Source organism: Musca autumnalis, unplaced genomic scaffold, assembly GCF_047663935.1.
Source record: "Musca autumnalis isolate F117 unplaced genomic scaffold, ASM4766393v1 scaffold_2, whole genome shotgun sequence".
NCBI classification, from domain to species: Eukaryota; Metazoa; Arthropoda; class Insecta; order Diptera; family Muscidae; genus Musca; species Musca autumnalis.
Window position 1 is genome coordinate 212,168,904 of NW_027411755.1, and position 20,074 is coordinate 212,188,977.

The 20,074-nt window shown below is 36.6% G+C and overlaps 1 protein-coding gene across 14 annotated transcripts in view; it reads left to right on the forward strand.

Annotated features, from left to right (window-relative positions):
* The window catches only part of bru1 (bruno 1), a 703,720-nt gene that overhangs the window by 113,626 nt on the left and 570,020 nt on the right, over positions 1-20,074 (forward strand). The gene's annotated exons all lie outside the window — the stretch shown is intronic.

A 20,074-nucleotide genomic window follows, 5' to 3' on the forward strand; every position in this document is an offset into this window, starting at 1 on the left:
TTGAGAACGTCTTTATTTGTTCGCGTCGTAAATGCAACTCATTTTTATAATTGTAGCGGGACATCATCATAGCTAAACATCATTGCTCTCTCTCTAAACTTCACTCAAACTTCTGTTCCCACAACTCGGCCATCCTGCGAAAGTAATTCATCATCGTCTTCTTCTTCTCCTACAGGCCAAGGCTTCATAAACTCTGCGCAAGTTGTTGTCTGCTTAGGACCTTCATTATCTCCGCATTTCATGACATCATAGGTATCATTAGGCTTGATTTTTGTGATACGATATGGACCCAAATACTTCGGTTTTAATTTAAGACCTCCTCCAAGCTGAGTTCTTTTAATCGCCACTAAGTCACCAATCTTGTATTTTCTAGCAGCTTTACGTCGAAGATTATACGTTTTCTTATTTTCAGCTTGAACTTCCAATATTTGTTGTTTTGCTTTTTGTCGTAGTTCATTTCGTTCTTCGTCGTATGCCATCATAAATTCTTCTTCGATTAGCTCCTTAATTTTGACGTCTTCTTTTGTTCTCATCTTCGCGCCTACCAACAGCTCAAATGGAGTGCTTTTAATGCTACGGTGATAAGTTGAGTTTATTATTCGTTGTACGTCTCCAACATACTTGTACCACTTCGTAGGATCTGAAATACTAAGTTTAGATAAAACAGAAATAATTACAGAGTTAAGTCGTTCAATTTGTCCATTTGCTCTGGGAAGACCTGTTGTAATTTTCATGTGATTAATATTCTCGGACTCGCAATAGTTCCTAAAGTCTTCGCTGGTGAAAGCTGAACCACGGTCTGATATTATATTGACTGGATTTCCAAACGTTAAACTTTGTAGTTGCAATTTAGATATAACTTCTCGTGCTGATGTCGTTTTAGTAGGATAGAGCCAGCAAAATTTAGTGAATGCGTCGATTACAGCAAAAATATGGTTATACATTTTACTCGTTGACTCTAACGGTCCTAAGTGGTCGATGTGATACGTATGCAATGGTATTTCTCCTTTCGGTATTGTGTGTAATTCTCCTTCTTGTTTACCTTTCTTCTTATTCGTTATTATACAAGGAATACAGTTTGATATTTGTTTTTGAATCTTTTCTTCCAACTTCGGAATGAAATAATCTTTTGATAACAGTTCTTTTGTTTTCTTTACAGAAAAATGACCTCTTTCGTGAGCTTTTCTAATTATTTCATTTTGCATTCCTTTTGGTACACACAACAATTCCAAATCATTTACCAATTTGTATAAAACACCTCCTTTCATGAAATATCCATCGTAATCCATCTGATCGTTGAGAATGTGCCGTATTGCTTTTAGGTCGTCATCGTGTTGTTGTAGTTGTTTTATTCTCGCCGTCAAACTATCTTCGCCAATAAACATCACAGGGTGTCGGCTTAAGGCATCAACGTGTCGCATCTGATTACCAGGGCGATGTTCCTCATAAAAATCATACTCTTGCAGCAACATTATCCATCGGGCTACTCTTGTTGGTATGTCTTTCTTCTCAATTGTTTTGGTGAACGCGTTACAGTCCGTAACTAACTTAAACTTCAATCCAATTAGATAAACACGAAATTTTCTTAACGCCTCCACGATTGCCAAAACTTCTAGTTCGTAGCTCGAATACTTTCTCTCTTGCAAAGTAGTCTTTCGACTCATAAAATAAACTGGGTGCAATAAACCATCATCAGGAGATTTCTGCAGCAACACTGCTCCATAACCATCAATCGATGCATCCGTGTGAAGTTCCGTCTCGTACTTTTGATTGAATATATTCAGAACTGGTTGACTCGCCATCATTTCCTTTAATTTGTTAAAAGATTTCATTTGTTCTGGACCAAAATAAAAAGACACTTTACTTGATTTTAAATCAGATAACGGTTTTGATATTAATGAGAATTGTGGAATAAATTTCCTAAAATACCCCGCAAGTCCCAAAAAACTTTCAACTTCTTTCAAATTCTTGGGTGCTGGATACTTGATCATGGCTTCATTTTTTTCTGGTGACGGGTAAATCTTCTTATCCTCAATTACATGACCAAGAAATTGTATACGCTTCTTCAGAAAATGACATTTCTTCAAATTAATCTCAAGTCCATATTCTTTGCATGTTCTCAAAACTCGTTCAAGATTTCTTACCGCATCTTCCTCGTCGCTAGCTGGGATGATAATATCGTCGACGTAGGGTAAGGCAATACCTTCTCTGTTCAAATTTCTAAAAATCGCGTTAACATGTCGCTGGAACACTGCTGGTGAATTTGTAAGTCCAAATGGTACCTTCTTAAACTGGTATTGACCATTGTGTGTTACAAACGATGTGTACTTACGGCTTTCCTCATTTACAGGCACGTGAAAGAAACCATTTCGCAGATCAATTGTGCTAAAAACCGTCGCATCTTGTAACCGATCCAGCTGATCTTCGATTAAGGGTAATGGAAAATGGTCCTTTACGATTACCTTATTTATTTTTCTGTAATCTATACACAATCTATGCGTTCCATCACGTTTCTTCGTTAAAACTACTGGACTACAAAATTCAGAATTTGAAACTTCTATTATATCTTCCGCCATCCACTTGTCTATCTGGTCATCGACAATATATCTCTCAGTTAAAGGAAGTCGCCGTGGGTTGCAAAATATTGGATCTTCCTGACTTACTGTTATTCTCATTTCCACATTCGTTCTTTTGGTCTTTTCCGGTCTATAGTTGTTCATCATATCCAAAACTTTTTCTTTAGCGTCATCACTTGCCGTTTCTCCAATATCAATATCCGTGTCATTTGCGCCGTTCCAAATATCCAAAGCCATCATACTGTAAACATCTTCGGATCCATCGTCTTTCAATTTTCTAAACTGTATTCGTTCAGGTGTTATGTTCACTTCAGCGTATCTTGTAACCGATCCAGCTGATCTTCGATTAAGGGTAATGGAAAATGGTCCTTTACGATTACCTTATTTATTTTTCTGTAATCTATACACAATCTATGCGTTCCATCACGTTTCTTCGTTAAAACTACTGGACTACAAAATTCAGAATTTGAAACTTCTATTATATCTTCCGCCATCCACTTGTCTATCTGGTCATCGACAATATATCTCTCAGTTAAAGGAAGTCGCCGTGGGTTGCAAAATATTGGATCTTCCTGACTTACTGTTATTCTCATTTCCACATTCGTTCTTTTGGTCTTTTCCGGTCTATAGTTGTTCATCATATCCAAAACTTTTTCTTTAGCGTCATCACTTGCCGTTTCTCCAATATCAATATCCGTGTCATTTGCGCCGTTCCAAATATCCAAAGCCATCATACTGTAAACATCTTCGGATCCATCGTCTTTCAATTTTCTAAACTGTATTCGTTCAGGTGTTATGTTCACTTCAGCGTAAGAGCAAAATTCCTTTCCAATAATTACGTCGACATCTATACACGTAACTGGTACAACTTGAAAACATAACCTGTATTTCTCACCATCAATTTCAACCTCATGCTCAAAACATCCCATTGGCTTTATTTTATTGTTTCCAAATCCGACAAGATAAAAGTTTGTTTTTGTTAGTTCAGGCTTATTCAAGACCTTGTAGACATTTTCAGTTACAATGTTGAACTTGCTTCCAGTATCGAATAAGGCAAACCAATTCTCCTCTTTGATCTTTACTTTTATGATTATATCTTTGTCTGAATTTATTCGTCGAACCTTTTCGTTTTGTTTTGATGGGCAATCTTTCGAAATATGACCGTAGTTGTTACAATTAAAACATTTCAAACCTTTTCCAGCATTTGGACATTTTTTGGAAGTGTGGCCCTTTGCTCCACAATTATAACATTTCATTTCAGTCTTTTCAGTTTTGTACGGCATTTTTGCTTGTACTGGCGTAACATATTCTTTCTTTACTGTTGAGGACTGCATCATTTCATAACATCGAAGTTTCTTTTTAAATTCATTTATATTTTCCGCTCCAAAAAGTATGGCTTTATTCACCGTCGAATCTCTAATACCTTCTATTACATATTGCATGAGCGCCTTGTCTTCAATAGAACCTCTTGATGCAATCTCTCTCATGTGCAAAAAATATTCTTGAATGCTCTCATTTTTTAACATTTTTCTTTCCATGAGCATTTTATGTAGTTGGCAACTATTTACCACAGTATCAAACTCGTCCAACAAAGCCTTCTTTAATTGATTGTATGACGTAATACCCCTTTCACTCGATATGAACAATTTCGCTAAACCCTTCAGTGACCGTTTTGCAAAAATAAACATTTGAAACTGATCCCAACACATCACTCTGGCATTGTCCTCAAACTCATCCAACCATGAGCGAATTGATAAGTTTTTGCTTCCATCGAAATTTCTTATTGTGTCCTCTATGTCTCTGAAATTCATTGCAAATTTTGGTACATGGAGTGACAGGTTATATTGCTCAGCAGTCGCAATATTCTCTTTATTATTCTCGTAGTCCTCGCTATGCACTTTATTCGTTGGTTGTTGTTGTTTTAAAATATGTTGTCTCCCTTCTTCGTTGCCATTAGAAAAGTTGTTGTTCTCCATACGGACTCTGCTTTGCAAATTTTGACTAACGGTGTTTACATCATTATCATCTATTTTTCTCGGTACCATGGTTAAATCATTGTCATTTATCGATCCCGGTTCATCATCATTTGTTAGACTCTCCGCGTCGTCTACTTCATTCTCTGCTTCGTCATCATCTGCTTGACTCTCAACATCGACGTCATTTGTTAACAGCATACCCTTCTTCAAATTTGAGAATATGTGAGCACATAAATCCTCAACGTCATAACTCAAACATAATAAATTGCAAATTGAGACCAAATCGGCTGTTGACAAGTTCTGTTTGATGTACTTCACTTTCTCTTGATACTCAGCACTGTCCTCTGCATACTCAAACCCTTCAAAATTGCGTAATCGTTTTCTGTTTGATCGATCTCCTTCTTCGCCAAAGATAAATTTATGCAGCGCCGTTGTTATTGTTCTTTTGGACGTAGATAAATTGTTGCGTATGACGTCATAATCTCCGAGAGTCGGCATTGTTGTAATTCGCTTCAAACTTTTTGCAAATGCGTTTTTGTTACTCAAGGTTAAATTGGTTTCAAGGTTAAATCAAAGTTAAGAGTATTTTTGTTGTTTCATACATAGAATTTTATTTCGAACCGAACCGAGCCGTACCGTCGTTTAAAACATTTGTACATACATTAATATTGTTTGAACGTATTGATTTTTTACAAGACATAAAACATAAATGTGTTTTCTTAAAACATGTAACCTCTTCTCCAGAATATTGTTTAAAATAATCTGTGGAGATTTAAATACACCAGGTTTCATGTATTTAATATTTGTTCACAATTACACGACTTAATCGAATGGTTTAAATAACCTCAAATGTTTTTTACACGTTTGTTACACAATATACACGTTACGTAACACTACAGAAATTGAGTTTGCATATGTAATTATTATTTCTTTCTCGCGATTGAGTTCTCAAATTTATTTCTTTTCATATCGGCGCCTTCAAATTTATTTGTTTTTCCTTATCGCGGTTGAGTCCCCAAATTTATAGGGTTCCTTTTTAAATGAAACTCAATGCTTTTGTCTAGGGTTAATTAATATAATATTTAGCTCAAGTTTATTAAAATGAAATTGTAATTAAAACAAAGGAAAATTAAAATAAAAGAAACATGAATAATGATCGTCGTTAATCGTCGTTTATGCGAGCCGTCTTGAGAACGTCTTTATTTGTTCGCGTCGTAAATGCAACTCATTTTTATAATTGTAGCGGGACATCATCATAGCTAAACATCATTGCTCTCTCTCTAAACTTCACTCAAACTTCTGTTCCCACATTTATATGTATTTACATTCAGAAGACTACCAAATAAAATGTTCAACAACAATATGACTACAATATAATGATAGGAACAATTTAGATAGAGAAAACAACGAAGGCAGCAGCCAGCAGCAGTAGAAAGAAACAGACAGAACGTGGATTCATAATCCATCACACATACCAACGTATATCTATCTGTATGTATAAATCATGTACATAGATATAAAACGGCATATGGTTATTGTTGTTGATCTTGGTAATGTCTAAGAAACCGTCCAAAGATTGTGTGTGATGTATGGCCATTATGAAAATATGATTGTCTCTTTGAATGAATAGCTGCTGCCTGGCTGGATGGTGGACTATCTCAATGGCTGCAGTGTGCCTTGCCTTACTCATCCTCGCCAATAAAGATAAGGAAAATGCTATAAAATGAAGCGAACAAGTAACGGAAATGATCTCAATATTACTTAAGTGAATCGCTGGCTGTGACAACAATGACGAAGGCAAGAAATTGCATTTTCATTATTTTTTGTTAGAGTTGAAACAGTGGTTTAAAAGAAAACTCAGGCAACTGATATATTTGTTGTGGGCAAGCCAATTTCGAACATGGGCTATATGGGCCCACGTTTTGAAATATCACCTACGTTAAAGGTCGAAAAATTCTACAACAACCAGCGATTTTGAACTTAGACCGAAATTTAGTAGTATACAAGAGGAGGTAGTCGCGTTCTGCACGGAGAACTCCTGGTATTTTATGGTCTTATATAAACGTATTTATATAAAAGACCTGATGTTTCTAGTGTTCTTTGAGAAGACATTTTGGTCTAAGAAGAGAAGACCTCCTCTATAAGCGGAACTTTGGGACTTCTTTGAGACGACTTCATGGTCTATTATGAGACGACCTCATGGCCTTCTATGAGAAGACCTCATGGTCTTCCATGAGAAGACCTCATGGTCTTCTATGAGAAGACCTCGTGGTCTTTTATGATGGTCTTCTATGAGAAAACCTAATGGTCTTCTATGAAAAGACCTCATGGTCTTCTATGAGAAGACCTCATGGCCTTCTATAAGAAGACCTCATGGCCTTCTATAAGAAGACCTCATGGTCTTCTATGAGAAGACCTCATGTTCTTCTATGAGAAGACCTCATGGTCTTCTATGAGAAGACCTCATGGTCTTCTATGAGAAGACCTCATGGTCTTCTATGAGAAGACCTCATGGTCCCTTATGAGAAGACCTCATGGACTTCTATGAGAAGACCTCATGGTCTTCTATGAGAAGACCTCGTCGTCTTATATGAGAAGACCTCGTCGTCTTCTATGAGAAGACCTCGTGGTCTTCTATGAGACGACCTCATGGTCTTCTATGAGAAGTCTTCATGGTATTCTATGAGAAGACCTCATGGTCTTCTATGAGAAGACCTCATGGTCTTCTATGAGAAGACCTCATGGTCTTCTATGAGAAGACCTCATGGTCTTCTATGAGAAGACCTCGTCGTCTTCTATGAGAAGACCTCGTCGTCTTCTATGAGAAGCCTCGTCGTCTTCTATGAGAAGACCTCGTGGTCTTCTATAAGAAGACCTCATGGTCTTCTATGAGAAGACCTCATGTTCTTCTATGAGAAGAGCTCATGGTCCCTTATGAGAAGACCTCATGGTCTTCTATGAGAAGAGCTCATGGTCCCTTATGAGAAGACCTCATGGTCTTCTATGAGAAGACCTCATGGTCTTCTATGAGAAGACCTCGTCGTCTTCTATGAGAAGACCTCGTGTTCTTCTATGAGACGACCTCATGGTCTTTTATGAGAAGTCTTCATGGTCTTCTATGAGAAGACCTCATGGTCTTCTATGAGAAGACCTCATGGTCTTCTATGAGAAGACCTCATGGTCTTCTGTGAGAAGACCTCATGGTCTTCTGTGAGAAGACCTCATGGTCTTCTGTGAGAAGACCTCATGGTCTTCTGTGAGAAGACCTCATGGTCTTCTGTGAGAACACCATGAGAAGACCTCATGATCCTTTTCTCGTTTATGAGAAGGTGTTGTTGCCTTCTATGAGAATACTCCATCGACTTCTATAAGAAGAAATCGTTATTTTTTATGAGAAGATTTCGTGGTCTTCTATAAGACAGCATGGTCTTCCATGAGAAAATCTAATGGCCTATTATAAGAAGACCTCATGGTCTTCTATGAGAAGACCTCCTGGTCTTCTATGAGAAGACCACCTGGTCCTCTATGAGAGGACCTAATGGTCTTCTATAAGAAGACCTCATGGTCTTCTATGAGAAGACATCGTGGTCTTCTATGAGAAGTCCTCATGGTCTTCTATGAGATGTCCTCATGGTCTTCTATGAGAAGTCCTCTTGGTCTTCTATGGGAAGTCCTCGTGGTCTTCTATGAGAAGTCCTCATGGTCTTCTATGAGAAGTCCTCATGGTCTTCTATGAAAAGACCTCTTCGTCTTCTATTAGAAGACCACATGATCTTCTATGAGCAGACCTCATGGTCTTCTGTGAGAAGACCTCGTGGTCATCTATGAGAAGACCTCGTGGTCATTTATGAGAAGACTTCGTGGTCTTTTATGAGAGGACCTAATTGCCTTCCATGAGAGGACGTAATGGTCTTTTATGAGAAGACCTCCTGGTCTTCTATGAGTGGACCTAATGGTCTTATATAAGAAGACCTCATTGTATTCTATGAGAAGACTTCATGGGCTTCTATGAGAAGACCTCATGGTCTTCCATGAGAAGACCTCATGGTCTTCTATGAGAAGACCTCATGGTCTTCTATGAGAAGACCTCGTGATCTTCTATGAGAAGACCTCATGGTCTTTTATGAGAAGACCTCATGGTCTTCTATGAGAAAACCTAATGGCCTTCTATGAGAAGACCTCATGGTCTTCTATGAGAAGACCTAATGGTCTTCTATGAGAAGACCTCATGGTCTTCTATGAGAAGACCTCATGGTCTTCTATGAGAAGACCTCATGGTCTTCTATGAGAAGACCTCTTGGTCTGCTATGAGAAGACCTAATGGTCTTATATAAGAAGACCTCATTGTATTCTATGAGAAGACTTCATGGGCTTCTATGAGAAGACCTCATGGTCTTCCATGAGAAGACCTCATGGTCTTCTATGAGAAGACCTCATGGTCTTCTATGAGAAGACCTCGTGATCTTCTATGAGAAGACCTCATGGTCTTTTTTGAGAAGACCTCATGGTCTTCTATGAGAAAACCTAATGGCCTTCTATGAGAAGACCTCATGGTCTTCTATGAGAAGACCTAATGGCCTTCTATGAGAAGACCTCATGGTCTTTTATGAGAACACCATGAGAAGACCTCATGATCCTTGTCTCGTTTATGAGAAGGTGTTATTGCCTTCTATGAGAATACTCCATCGACTTCTATAAGAAGAAATCATTGTTTTCTATGAGAAGACTTCGTGGTCTTCTATGATAAGACAGCATGGTCTTCCATGAGAAAATCTAATGGCCTATTATAAGAAGACCTCATGGTCTTCTTTGAGAAGACCTCGTGGTCTTCTATGAGAAGTCCTCATGGTCTTCTATGAGAAGTCCTCATGGTCTTCTATGAGAAGACCTCGTTGTCTTTTATGAGAAAACCTCTTGGCCTTCTATGAGAAGACCTCTTGGTCTTCTATGAGAAGACCTCGTCGTCTTCTATGAGAAGACCTCGTAGGCTTCTATGAGAAGACTTCATGTTCTTCTATGAGAGGACCTCGTGGTCTTCCATGAGAAAACCTCATGGTCTTCTATTAGAAGACCACATGATCTTCTATGAGAATCTATGGTCTTCTATTAGAAGACCTCATGGTCTTCTATTAGAAGACCTCATGGTCTTCTATGAGAAAACCTAATGGCCTTCTATGAGAAGACCTCATGGTCTTCTATGAGAAGACCTCATGGTCTTCTATGAGAAGACCTCTTGGTCTGCTACGAGAAGACCTCATGGTATTCTATGAGAAGACCTCATGGTATTCTATGAGAAGACCTCATGGTCTTTTATGGGAACACCATGAGAAGACCTCATGATCCTTGTCTCCTTTATGAGAAGGTGTTATTGCCTTCTATGAGAATACTCCATCGACTTCTATAAGAAGAAATCATTGTTTCCTATGAGAAGACCTCGTGGTCTTCTATGAGAAGACCTCGTTATCTTCTATGAGAAGACCTCGTGGTCTTCGATGAGATGACCTCGTGGTCTTCGATGAGATGACCTCGTGATCTTCGATGAGATGACCTCGTGGTCTTCTATGAGAATACCTAGTGGTCTTCTATGAGAATACCTCGTGGTCTTCTATGAGAATACCTCGTGGTCTTCTATGAGAAGACCTCGTGGGCTTCTATGAGAGGACCTCGTGGTCTTCCATGAGAAAACCTCATGATCTTCTATTAGAAGACCTCATGATCTTCTATGAACAGACCTTATGGTCTTCTATGAGATGACCTCGTGGTCTTCTATAAGAAGTCCTCATGGTCTTCTATGAGAAGTCATCATGGTCTTCTATGAGAAGACCTCGTGGTCTTCTATGAGAAAACCTCTTGGCCTTCTATGAGAAGACCTCTTGGTCTTCTATGAGAAGACCTCGTGGTCTTCTATGAGAAGACCTCGTCGTCTTCTATGAGAAGACCTCGTAGGCTTCTATGAGAAGACTTCATGTTCTTCTATGAGAGGACCTCGTGGTCTTCCATGAGAAAACCTCATGGTCTTCTATTAGAAGACCACATGATCTTCTATGAGAAGACCTCATGGTCTTCTATTAGAAGACCTCATGGTCTGCTTTGAGAAAACCTAATGGCCTTCTATGAGAAGACCTCGTGGGCTTCTATGAGAAGACCTCGTGGGCTTCTATGAGAGGACCTCGTGGTCTTCCATGAGAAAACCTCATGATCTTCTATTAGAAGACCTCATGATCTTCTATGAACAGACCTTATGGTCTTCTATGAGATGACTTCGTGGTCTTCTATGAGAATACCTCGTGGTCTTCTATGAGAAGACCACGTGGTCTTCGAAGAGATTACCTCGTGGTCTTCTATGAGAAGTCCTCATGGTCTTCTGTGAGAAGAACTCGTGGTCTCCTATGAGAAGTTCTCATGATCTTCGATGAGATGACCTCGTGGTCTTCGATGAGATGACCTCGTGGTCTTCTATGAGAATACCTCGTGATCTTCTATGAGAATACCATGACTATCTATGAGAAGACCATGTGGTCTTCTACGAGAAGACCTCATGGTCTTCTATGCCACATTTATTGGTCATAAAATGCTGCCTAGGGTCCTACAAAATCATTTGCGAAATGTGTTGTAGCCTGTTATACAACATGTGGCCTAAATGAGAATGACTATTATGATTGTTGTAGTGTATTGTGACTTCCACTCGTAAAATAATCAGCCAAACATAATGTTGTGGTTATGTTATCAGCATTGTTTTGGTTTCACATCTATTACACACTTCCTACGCAGTTTTTTATCCTTTTAACTCATTGCATGACTGTTTTACCCTGTTGCAAACAATGTCTTTGTTACTTTGTGCAGCGTTTCTATGCTCTATGCCGCCATTTGAAATTGTTGTTAATGCGTTGAGCCCACCATGTGAATGTTGTTGATGATGTAATGCATTTCTGCATTATGACTTATAACTTAAATGCGTGCTTGTGGGTTTCCTTTTTTCGAGGAATTGAAAAGACAAATGGGAAATGCAAAGAATGCCAAGTGCAATAAACTCTATTTAGGAAGGCATTTTCTACACCATACTTTGTGGTTGAAACGAGAGGGAATAATATTTTATAAGTTGGAGTGGTTGTAATGTGGTATGAGTGGCATGAAATTTAGAAAAAGAAATTTAAGGTTAGATTTTGAAGTGGTTGTAGCTCAGTTTTTTGTTCATATGATAACAGCTTGCTTTATATCTCTTTCCAAGGTAAAATATACTGTTACTGTGTAAAAATCGTTGACGCCGTGAACCACATCTACCCTTAATCCTGCCTTAAATGTTTAAGCTTTGAGATCAGATATACTTTAAATGTTCTTCAAAAATCCGCCATTTAAACTTCCTTCTTTTTATAAAGTTAATCTCTAAATCCTCTGTTTATCTCCCACACATACACAGAAAGAACTTAAGTTATTTTATTTTTAGTACATACTGTTCGCTCATAATAATAACATAATATTTCCATGAGTCCATTAAATTTATTAATTTCATTTGGCAATGTGTATGTGTGTATGTGTCTCTCTATGTATTAAATGTACTCAATCATAAGAGGACACATTTACGAAGACATGTAACATATTTGCACATTTTGTTACACATTCTCTTACAGGCAAAGAGACAGACACATGCTGATACATCATCATGTATCGTCGTCATTCATAATAAAGTCATCGCCTGTGATGGAGGGACAGTGAGAACGAAAGGAGGATGCATGGATTCCTTATTGTTTGGGTGTGTTGATGTCTTGCTGTATGAATGACAAATTTGCTATGGGTTTGTCGTTTTTTGCAAAGAACTTTTTTTCGAATGTTTATGTATGTGTGTGAGTTTGAGAGACCATAAGAGAGTTTTGTGTTCTCCTCTATTGTGTAAAGTTATTCCAATTGAATTTTTGTTTTGCCCTGCTGGTGATTGTTGTTGAAAAATTTGCTCTGCAGTCGAACGTTATATAGGAGGTAGGAGGAGGACATTTACCAAAGAATAGACAGCCTGACCGGAAACGTAAGTGGCCGTTGGCAGAAGTTACCATGAACAACAAGAAATGTGACAAATTCATTTGTAAGCTATGTTTGAATGCCATGACATATTCGACAAATTAAATTATTTTTTTGTCCTTTGTTAAGATATGTTTGAATGAATCAGGAGAAGAAGGAAAATTCCATGCACATTAACATGGATAGTAATATTGTACATATATGGGGGAGATATATGTGTGTTACTCTTGGAAATGTAAAACTATTTTTTGTAGACCCTTAATGACACTGACCCAAATGATAATATTGCTTTAGCTGCATATTAATATAATAATCTTGATAGTGATATGACCATAATGGTTTTAGCTAATAACCTTTATTATCCTAGAAGCAGGAGAACACGCTATGAAATTGAAACTAATAGTATTTGGGAGTAATTGAATCATAATGTTAAGCTTGAATTTTCTTTCATGGCGCGTAAAATATATTTTCTTATAAAAACGATGTTTAGATTTTAATAAATCTCAGACATAAGCGTTTATTTGCATAATTTTAACACAGGCCCCGAATTTTAATCTTCATGTTTATACTTATTATACCAACCCGATGTATTGGCTTATTTTGTAGTGCATGTAGTAAGTACAGAGTATGTCGCAAAATATTCATGTCGATCGGAACTAAATTAACTGTGATATGTCCGTTCAAAGTGAAAAATCCGTTATGTTTTGTGTGCAGACGTGCATTTTAAAACTCGTTTTTTCTAGAAATGTCATTTTTGAAGTCGGTGCCAACGATAGCTCGAAAACGAATGGACCCATCTTCATATATTTTGCTGAGCCTATCTATATATAGATACTATTCTACGAGACTTCCATGATGTTCGAAATTAAACTCCTCCGAAACGGCTGGACCGAATTCGATGAAATTTTATATGTGGAGCTTTTAGGTCTGAGAATAGGCCGTAAGATATGTTTTATACAGTACAACCCCGATAAGGGTGCCACCGTGGTGCAATGATATACACACCCTCCTTGCTCGCTGAAGGTCGTGGGTTCGATTCCCCGGCCAGGCAAAATCAATAAATGTCAACGGTGGCAAAATACACCTCAGTAATGTTGGCACATTTCCTGAGTATTTCAGCCACGTAAAACTTCTCTACAAGTGGTGTCTTAGGACACGCCGTTCGGACTCGGCGATAAACTGTAGGTCCCATATCATTGAGCTAATATGAATTGGGCTGCTCTCCTTGATATGAGAGAAGTCTCTCCTGTCCCATATGGTATGTTTGTTTAACAGTTATTAGTTACAACCCCGATAATTTTAAATATTAAAAAATGTTCATTGTTCACTAAAACGACGCACAGTGTTGCCGCTTCCATGCAAATGTGGACAAAAATAGAAGGCGTTGACCTAGATTGATGAATTTTTGCACAAGTACGTATGAGGGCGCAGGAATGAAAAATATCAACTTTGGTCCATATCGGTTCAGATTTGGATATAACCCCCATATATATCTTTCCCCGATTTTGCTATAACTCGGTCAATGTTAATCGAATAGCCTTCAAATTTAATATGTGATATTTTCTTAGGCCTGAGTAGTTTCACCGATTTTCGTAAAAATCGGTTCAGATTTAGATATAGCCCCTATATCTTTGCCCGATTTTGCTATAAATCGCTCCATGTTTGATGAATAGTCTTCAAATTTTACATGGGACGTTTCCCCAGGCTCCTGTTCAGTTTTACCGATTTTGATTTGATTTCGCAAAAATCGGTACAGATTTGGATGTAGCCCCCATATATATCTTTCACCGATTTTGCTATAAATCGTTAAATTTTTGAAAAATAACATTCAAATTTAACATGGGGTGTTTTCTTAGGCCTGTGCCCTCATAAGTACTTGTGCAAAACATTCATCAACCCAGGACAACGGTAAAACTGAACAGGGGCCTGAGGAATCCCAAGTTAAATTTGAAGGCTATTCATCAAAAAATCAGCGAATTATAGCAAAATCGGGGAAACATATATATAGGGGCTATATCTAAATCTGAACCGATTTCAGCCATTTCGGTTGGAGAATGTGGCTAAAATATTCAAAATACCCAAAACTCGGTAGGTATCGTTTTATGGGGTCTATATCAAAACGTGGATTTATACCTACAATTCTCTGCGAAAATATTTGATACCTCCAAGGGGGGCTAAACACCAAATATAGCCATTTCTGTTAAATAATGCAGCTAAATCCTTAAAAATACCGAAAATAGGAAGTTACCGTTCTATGGAGGCTACATAAAAAAACCTGTACCTGTACCTAATATTCAATGAGGGAATGTTTTATACCCACAATGAAGACTAAACACCAGATTGTAGCTATTTCGGCGATGAAACTAAAACCCCCAACATATAGGGAGGTTCCGTCCTATTGTAGCTGTATCAGAACGTGGACCTATGCCGATAATTTTCTGCAGAAATGTTTTATAGCCCCAAGTGAGACTAAATATCAATTATAGCCATTTCGAATAAATAATGTTGTTATAAACTTGATAATACCGAAGATCGAGAGGTACCGTTCTATGAATACTATTTACAAAATATGGACCTGTTCTGAATATTCTATGTTTCATTCCCTCACTAAGGACTAAATACCAAATTGTAGCCATTTCGGTCGGATAATGAGACTGAAACCTCCAAAATATCGTATCAAAACATGGACCTATGCCGATAATTATTTGCAGAAATGTTTTATGCCTCCATGGCAGACTAAATACCAAATTATTGCCATTTCGGTAGGATAATGAGATTAAAACCTTGCAAATACCGAAAATCGGGCGGTCAGTTTAATGGGGGTATATCAAAATGTGGACTGTAGAAACTTCTGTACAAAATTGAAAAGTTCTATGTTAAATATCGCGAGCTGTATCTTGACTTAACATATCGACTTATTGTTTATATTGATCACGAATATATACTTAATAGCTTCTCCGACGAATATTCCGGAGAACCTTCATCTTATGGTGGGGTGTATAATTAAAGGAATTTTCTATTTTAGAACTGGAGATACCATTGAATAAGGGTTATACCAAAACTTTGGTGTCAATTCGGTTCGAAAATCTATAGTTATCAATATTAGATATATAAATTGTAGATAGATTTACAAGAAAATCGCAAACGACGGGCCAGCAACGCGGAACAGGGTCAGTAATGTCTTTAAGCGCACCAAAAACTGTAAATTTTTGTCGTTAAAATCGAAATTTCGATTATGAGAGTTCACAATTTTTTTCAAAATAGATTTTTTAAATTCTGTTTCGCTTAAAGACAAGATTTGTAGGTTCTTAAAACGCCCACAAAAATATACGAAGACAGGCCGATTAGTTTTCGAGCTATCGTTGGCACCGCAAAACGCTTTTACAAAAAAGACCAAGTAAGCCAAGGCTATAGCCGTGTCGGGGCCGACTATGTGATACCCTACACCACTACCCATGTGCATAAGCTTTTGTCTGGTAAAATTCAAAATATTAAAATTGGGATAGCTTAGCACCTTTGCTCTGAATGTCTTCATTAATACAGGTCAATTTTATTGAAACGCATTTAAGTGCATCGTCAACCATCAATAGGCTTCTTTCTCTGTGAGACCCCCATCAACCCCAAAAATTTCGTGCGGATCCGATCAAAATTCCGACCTGCAGTGTGATTGCACAAAAAATGGAAAAAGAGATGCATTACCGTCTATTGCTACTTCAACCTGCTTCACATCGTTGTAAAGACGATATTTTCTACTTTCCTTGCCAGGGTTTGCTTTCGATATACCTCTTACAGAAGAGAGGTATTCGCTTTAAAATAAAACGTTAGCCTTTTCTCGAAATAAGTTTTTTCACATTCCGACCCCTGAATAATATCCGACCATTACCAATAGGTTTCTTTCCTCTGTGGGACCCCCCATTCTTGCTTTCATAGTCAGACTTTGCTTTTGGAAGGTCCCCACCAAAGCTGTGATATTCGTCAGTATTATTAAAATATTAATAAAAATGAAAAAGGTTTGTTCTATTAGCGGCTATTGCGATATCTTCGTTGTTTGACAACCTAAGACAACCTTCGTTACATCGTTGCAAAGGTGATATTTTCTTCTTTCATTAGCAGGTTTTGGTTTTGATATACCCCATATAGAACCGGAGATATTCGCTTTGAAATAAAATGTTGACTTTTTCTCCAAATAAGTTTTTTGTTCATTCCGACCCCTGAATATTATCCGACCATCAGCAAATAGGCTTCTTCTCCTCCAGGACCTTCATCAACACACAAAATTTGGTGACGATCGGATTAAAATTGCGACAGACGGACGGACGGACAAACGGACACACATAGTCAGATCGACTCAGCTCGTCGAGACATTCATTTTGGTATATATATGTATGGGTCTACGACCATTATTTCGATGCCTTACAAAACCAATTTGTAATATCCTCCCCACATAGTGATGTAGGGTATACAAATTCCAAAAGTTTTGGATGTGTTTTTTCAGATTAAAAATCAGGAAAAAAATCAGGAAAAATAGTTTTTCTTTAAAATTTGAATATTTTGTATGTCTATAGGCATATTTATCAGGTCTTCTGTCAATGGAATAGCTCTAAAAGATCTCCTGTCCGTAGAAGAACTTTAAGAATCTGACTATAAAAATCCTCTTTTCCTGAGATAATGGATTAAAAGCTCCTAGAAACCCTGACGGTACCATTTAAAATGACAAATCCGCAAGATAACTCTCTCAGGTAGTCTCTGATTGGCCCAAACTTTTCATCTAGTCATGTATCACGTTGGAATAGGGACTATATCGGTCCCATCCTTCGGGTACCTCACACACAAAATTTGAGAAAACTTGCGAAAAGGTTCTTCTTGCGGAAGCTGTTACGACAGAAAATTGTTTTCGGGGGCAAGTCCGTACCTCCTGAAATAATGACCCAAAGTCTTAAAAAAACCTTGCCGTAACCATCTAAACTAGGTAGTACGTAAGATAAACCTTAAAGGGAGAAAACGATTTGGTCCAAACGTTTTACATCGTATTATTTCTTGTAGCCTCAAATTATGTCCGAATATTAACTACAGCTTTTGGGTATCTCCCTCACAAAGTCTGGAAAGAGTGTACGTTAAGGACTCTTCTGGTATCGTTTTAAGGTGTAATTTTTTGGAGCAAATCCAATATTCCTGTGAAATTGGCCTATAGACCTCAGAAGTATTGTGTTGGTTTCTTTTCTTTAGATCCGAGGCTGAGGATATATTGCTGTCGACACAGACGATTGATACTTTCTAAGTGTTTCTAATTTTTCTTTTTTAAATTTCTTAATAAAGTTTTCCTTTAAACCAGTGTGTTATTTAGAAAAAAAAAAAAATAAATAATAAAATAAAAACAAAAAAAGTTATATTTTTTAAAATTTGTTTTGTTGTTGTAGTTAACAATTTATCTTAATCATTTTAAAAACTGCTTAATTTTTTTATTTTGAAAATGGATTGGCAATTATTGTACCAAACGTACCATAAACTAATTAAATTGATGATCCAATAGCTGCAGCTGGATAATAACATGAATAGGCATCCGAGCCGAATGTCAAAGTGATATTTTCTCCAGAAGATTATTATTTATATACGAAGAAGGATTTGAATTTGAGATATTAGCTTATCGTGTGCACAAAAATCGCCATTCAGTAATACCCACTAAAACTGGTACAATAATTGCTAAACAATTTTCAAAATCGAAAAATGAAAATTTTTTTAAAAAGCTTAAGATGAATTCCTTAATAAAAGAACATAACAAATGTTAATAAATGTAAGTTTTTATTTATTTATTTATTTTTTTGTAAAATAACAAATTTTGTACATTGTTATATAGGAAAAACTTTATTCACAAATTTTAAAAAATTAAGAAAAATATAACTTAAAATCTTTGCAATTAATCGTAGTTTAATTTAAAAATTTTTATGAAAATCGAAAAGTACAATCTTTGATAAAAATTTATTTTAAATATTAAATCACGAAAATTGCTTCCAAGCCCACCGTGCATTTTTTTTTTCAAATTGGGTTAATGTTAAAAGAGTTATGAGTATTTAATTGCATATAATTTTTACAGAATTCGACTTTTTCTAGGCGCCATATCAGCATCACCACAAAAAAAAAATAAAGGAAATCAAAAACTACTTTTTGAACAAGTGTTTGATTTCACTCTGAAGGGGATGTAGGGATGTTTTTGGAATTTTCACCCTAGTAACATTTTGATTAGACCCACCGTTTTCAAGGAAAATTTCGAAAATCTAAAAAACCCTTAAAATTTGAACTTTGTCCCCACGCAATGGGATCAGTATAAAATTTCAGCACATTGCTTCTAATGGCAAACCCTAGCTCTCCACTAAAATTTAGCTATGTGGGAATTTCTGTTATTTATTTTAACTTGGGTAATAGGAACTCTTTTTCGTATATGGCGGATCTTAGAATTTTGAGAATTTTACCGACTTTTGTCATTTTTTCAGCATGGTTGGCTTCGTTGTCTCACATACTTGGTTGCTTTAGGTACTGGAATATTCATTTAATATAGAATATTCCAGTCCAGAATGTCGTAGTTCTTTCATTTAAATAAATGACTCTCAGGAAACAGTAATAACTATTGAAATTAATCTCTTAATCAGACTATCTTAAAAATTAATGCTGCAAACAAATGTTATTGTTTTGTATAGATACTTCCTTATAAAACTTAGGTATACTATTTGTTTGCTTAAACCAATCTTTATTAATATCTTTGGCAATATTTGTTCTATCTATGTAACATGTATTTGTTCAATGTTTCTATTAAATGCAGATATGTAGAAATATACAAGAACATACAACTAAAACATATATGTGAATAATAAAACTATAGTATTGGAAAAACTACATTCACACTGTACATATAATGTGCGAATATATAAATAAATACATTTGGTAATGTATATTTTATGAGCTAAATTTACTGTGGTAAAATAAATTTATTTATACAAACACAAAATAACATACACACACACAAATTTGTTTTTGCATCTATACATATTTTCTTTTGGCAAACTGTTGATATTCGATATTGTAACATTTCACAAAGTCTGTATCAATTTTACCGGAAATTCTTTCTGGCAGATTTGCCATGTTCAACATAAATGCTTCTCTTGTGTGTGTGTGTGTTTGTGTATGAATTAGTACTGGTTTTCTGCTTAATACACTCATTAATATTGCAATCGTTTTATTGTGTTTCCTTAAGTTTTTATTAAATGTTTACAGGATAATTAATTTAATAATTCAGACAAGAGTTGAGACGACCAAATTGAATGATTCTTCTTATGGCTGGTTTTATGTTGGCAAGTCGTTTGTTTTTGCTGTTGTATACTCTTATGTATGTGTTTGTATGTTTATTTATCTGTCAATTTTGCTTTTAAAATAAATTAATGTAAATTAAAGAATTAGGCTGTCATTTCAACAAATGAACTCGTACACACGTACAGAGACGTAACCACATGACGTATG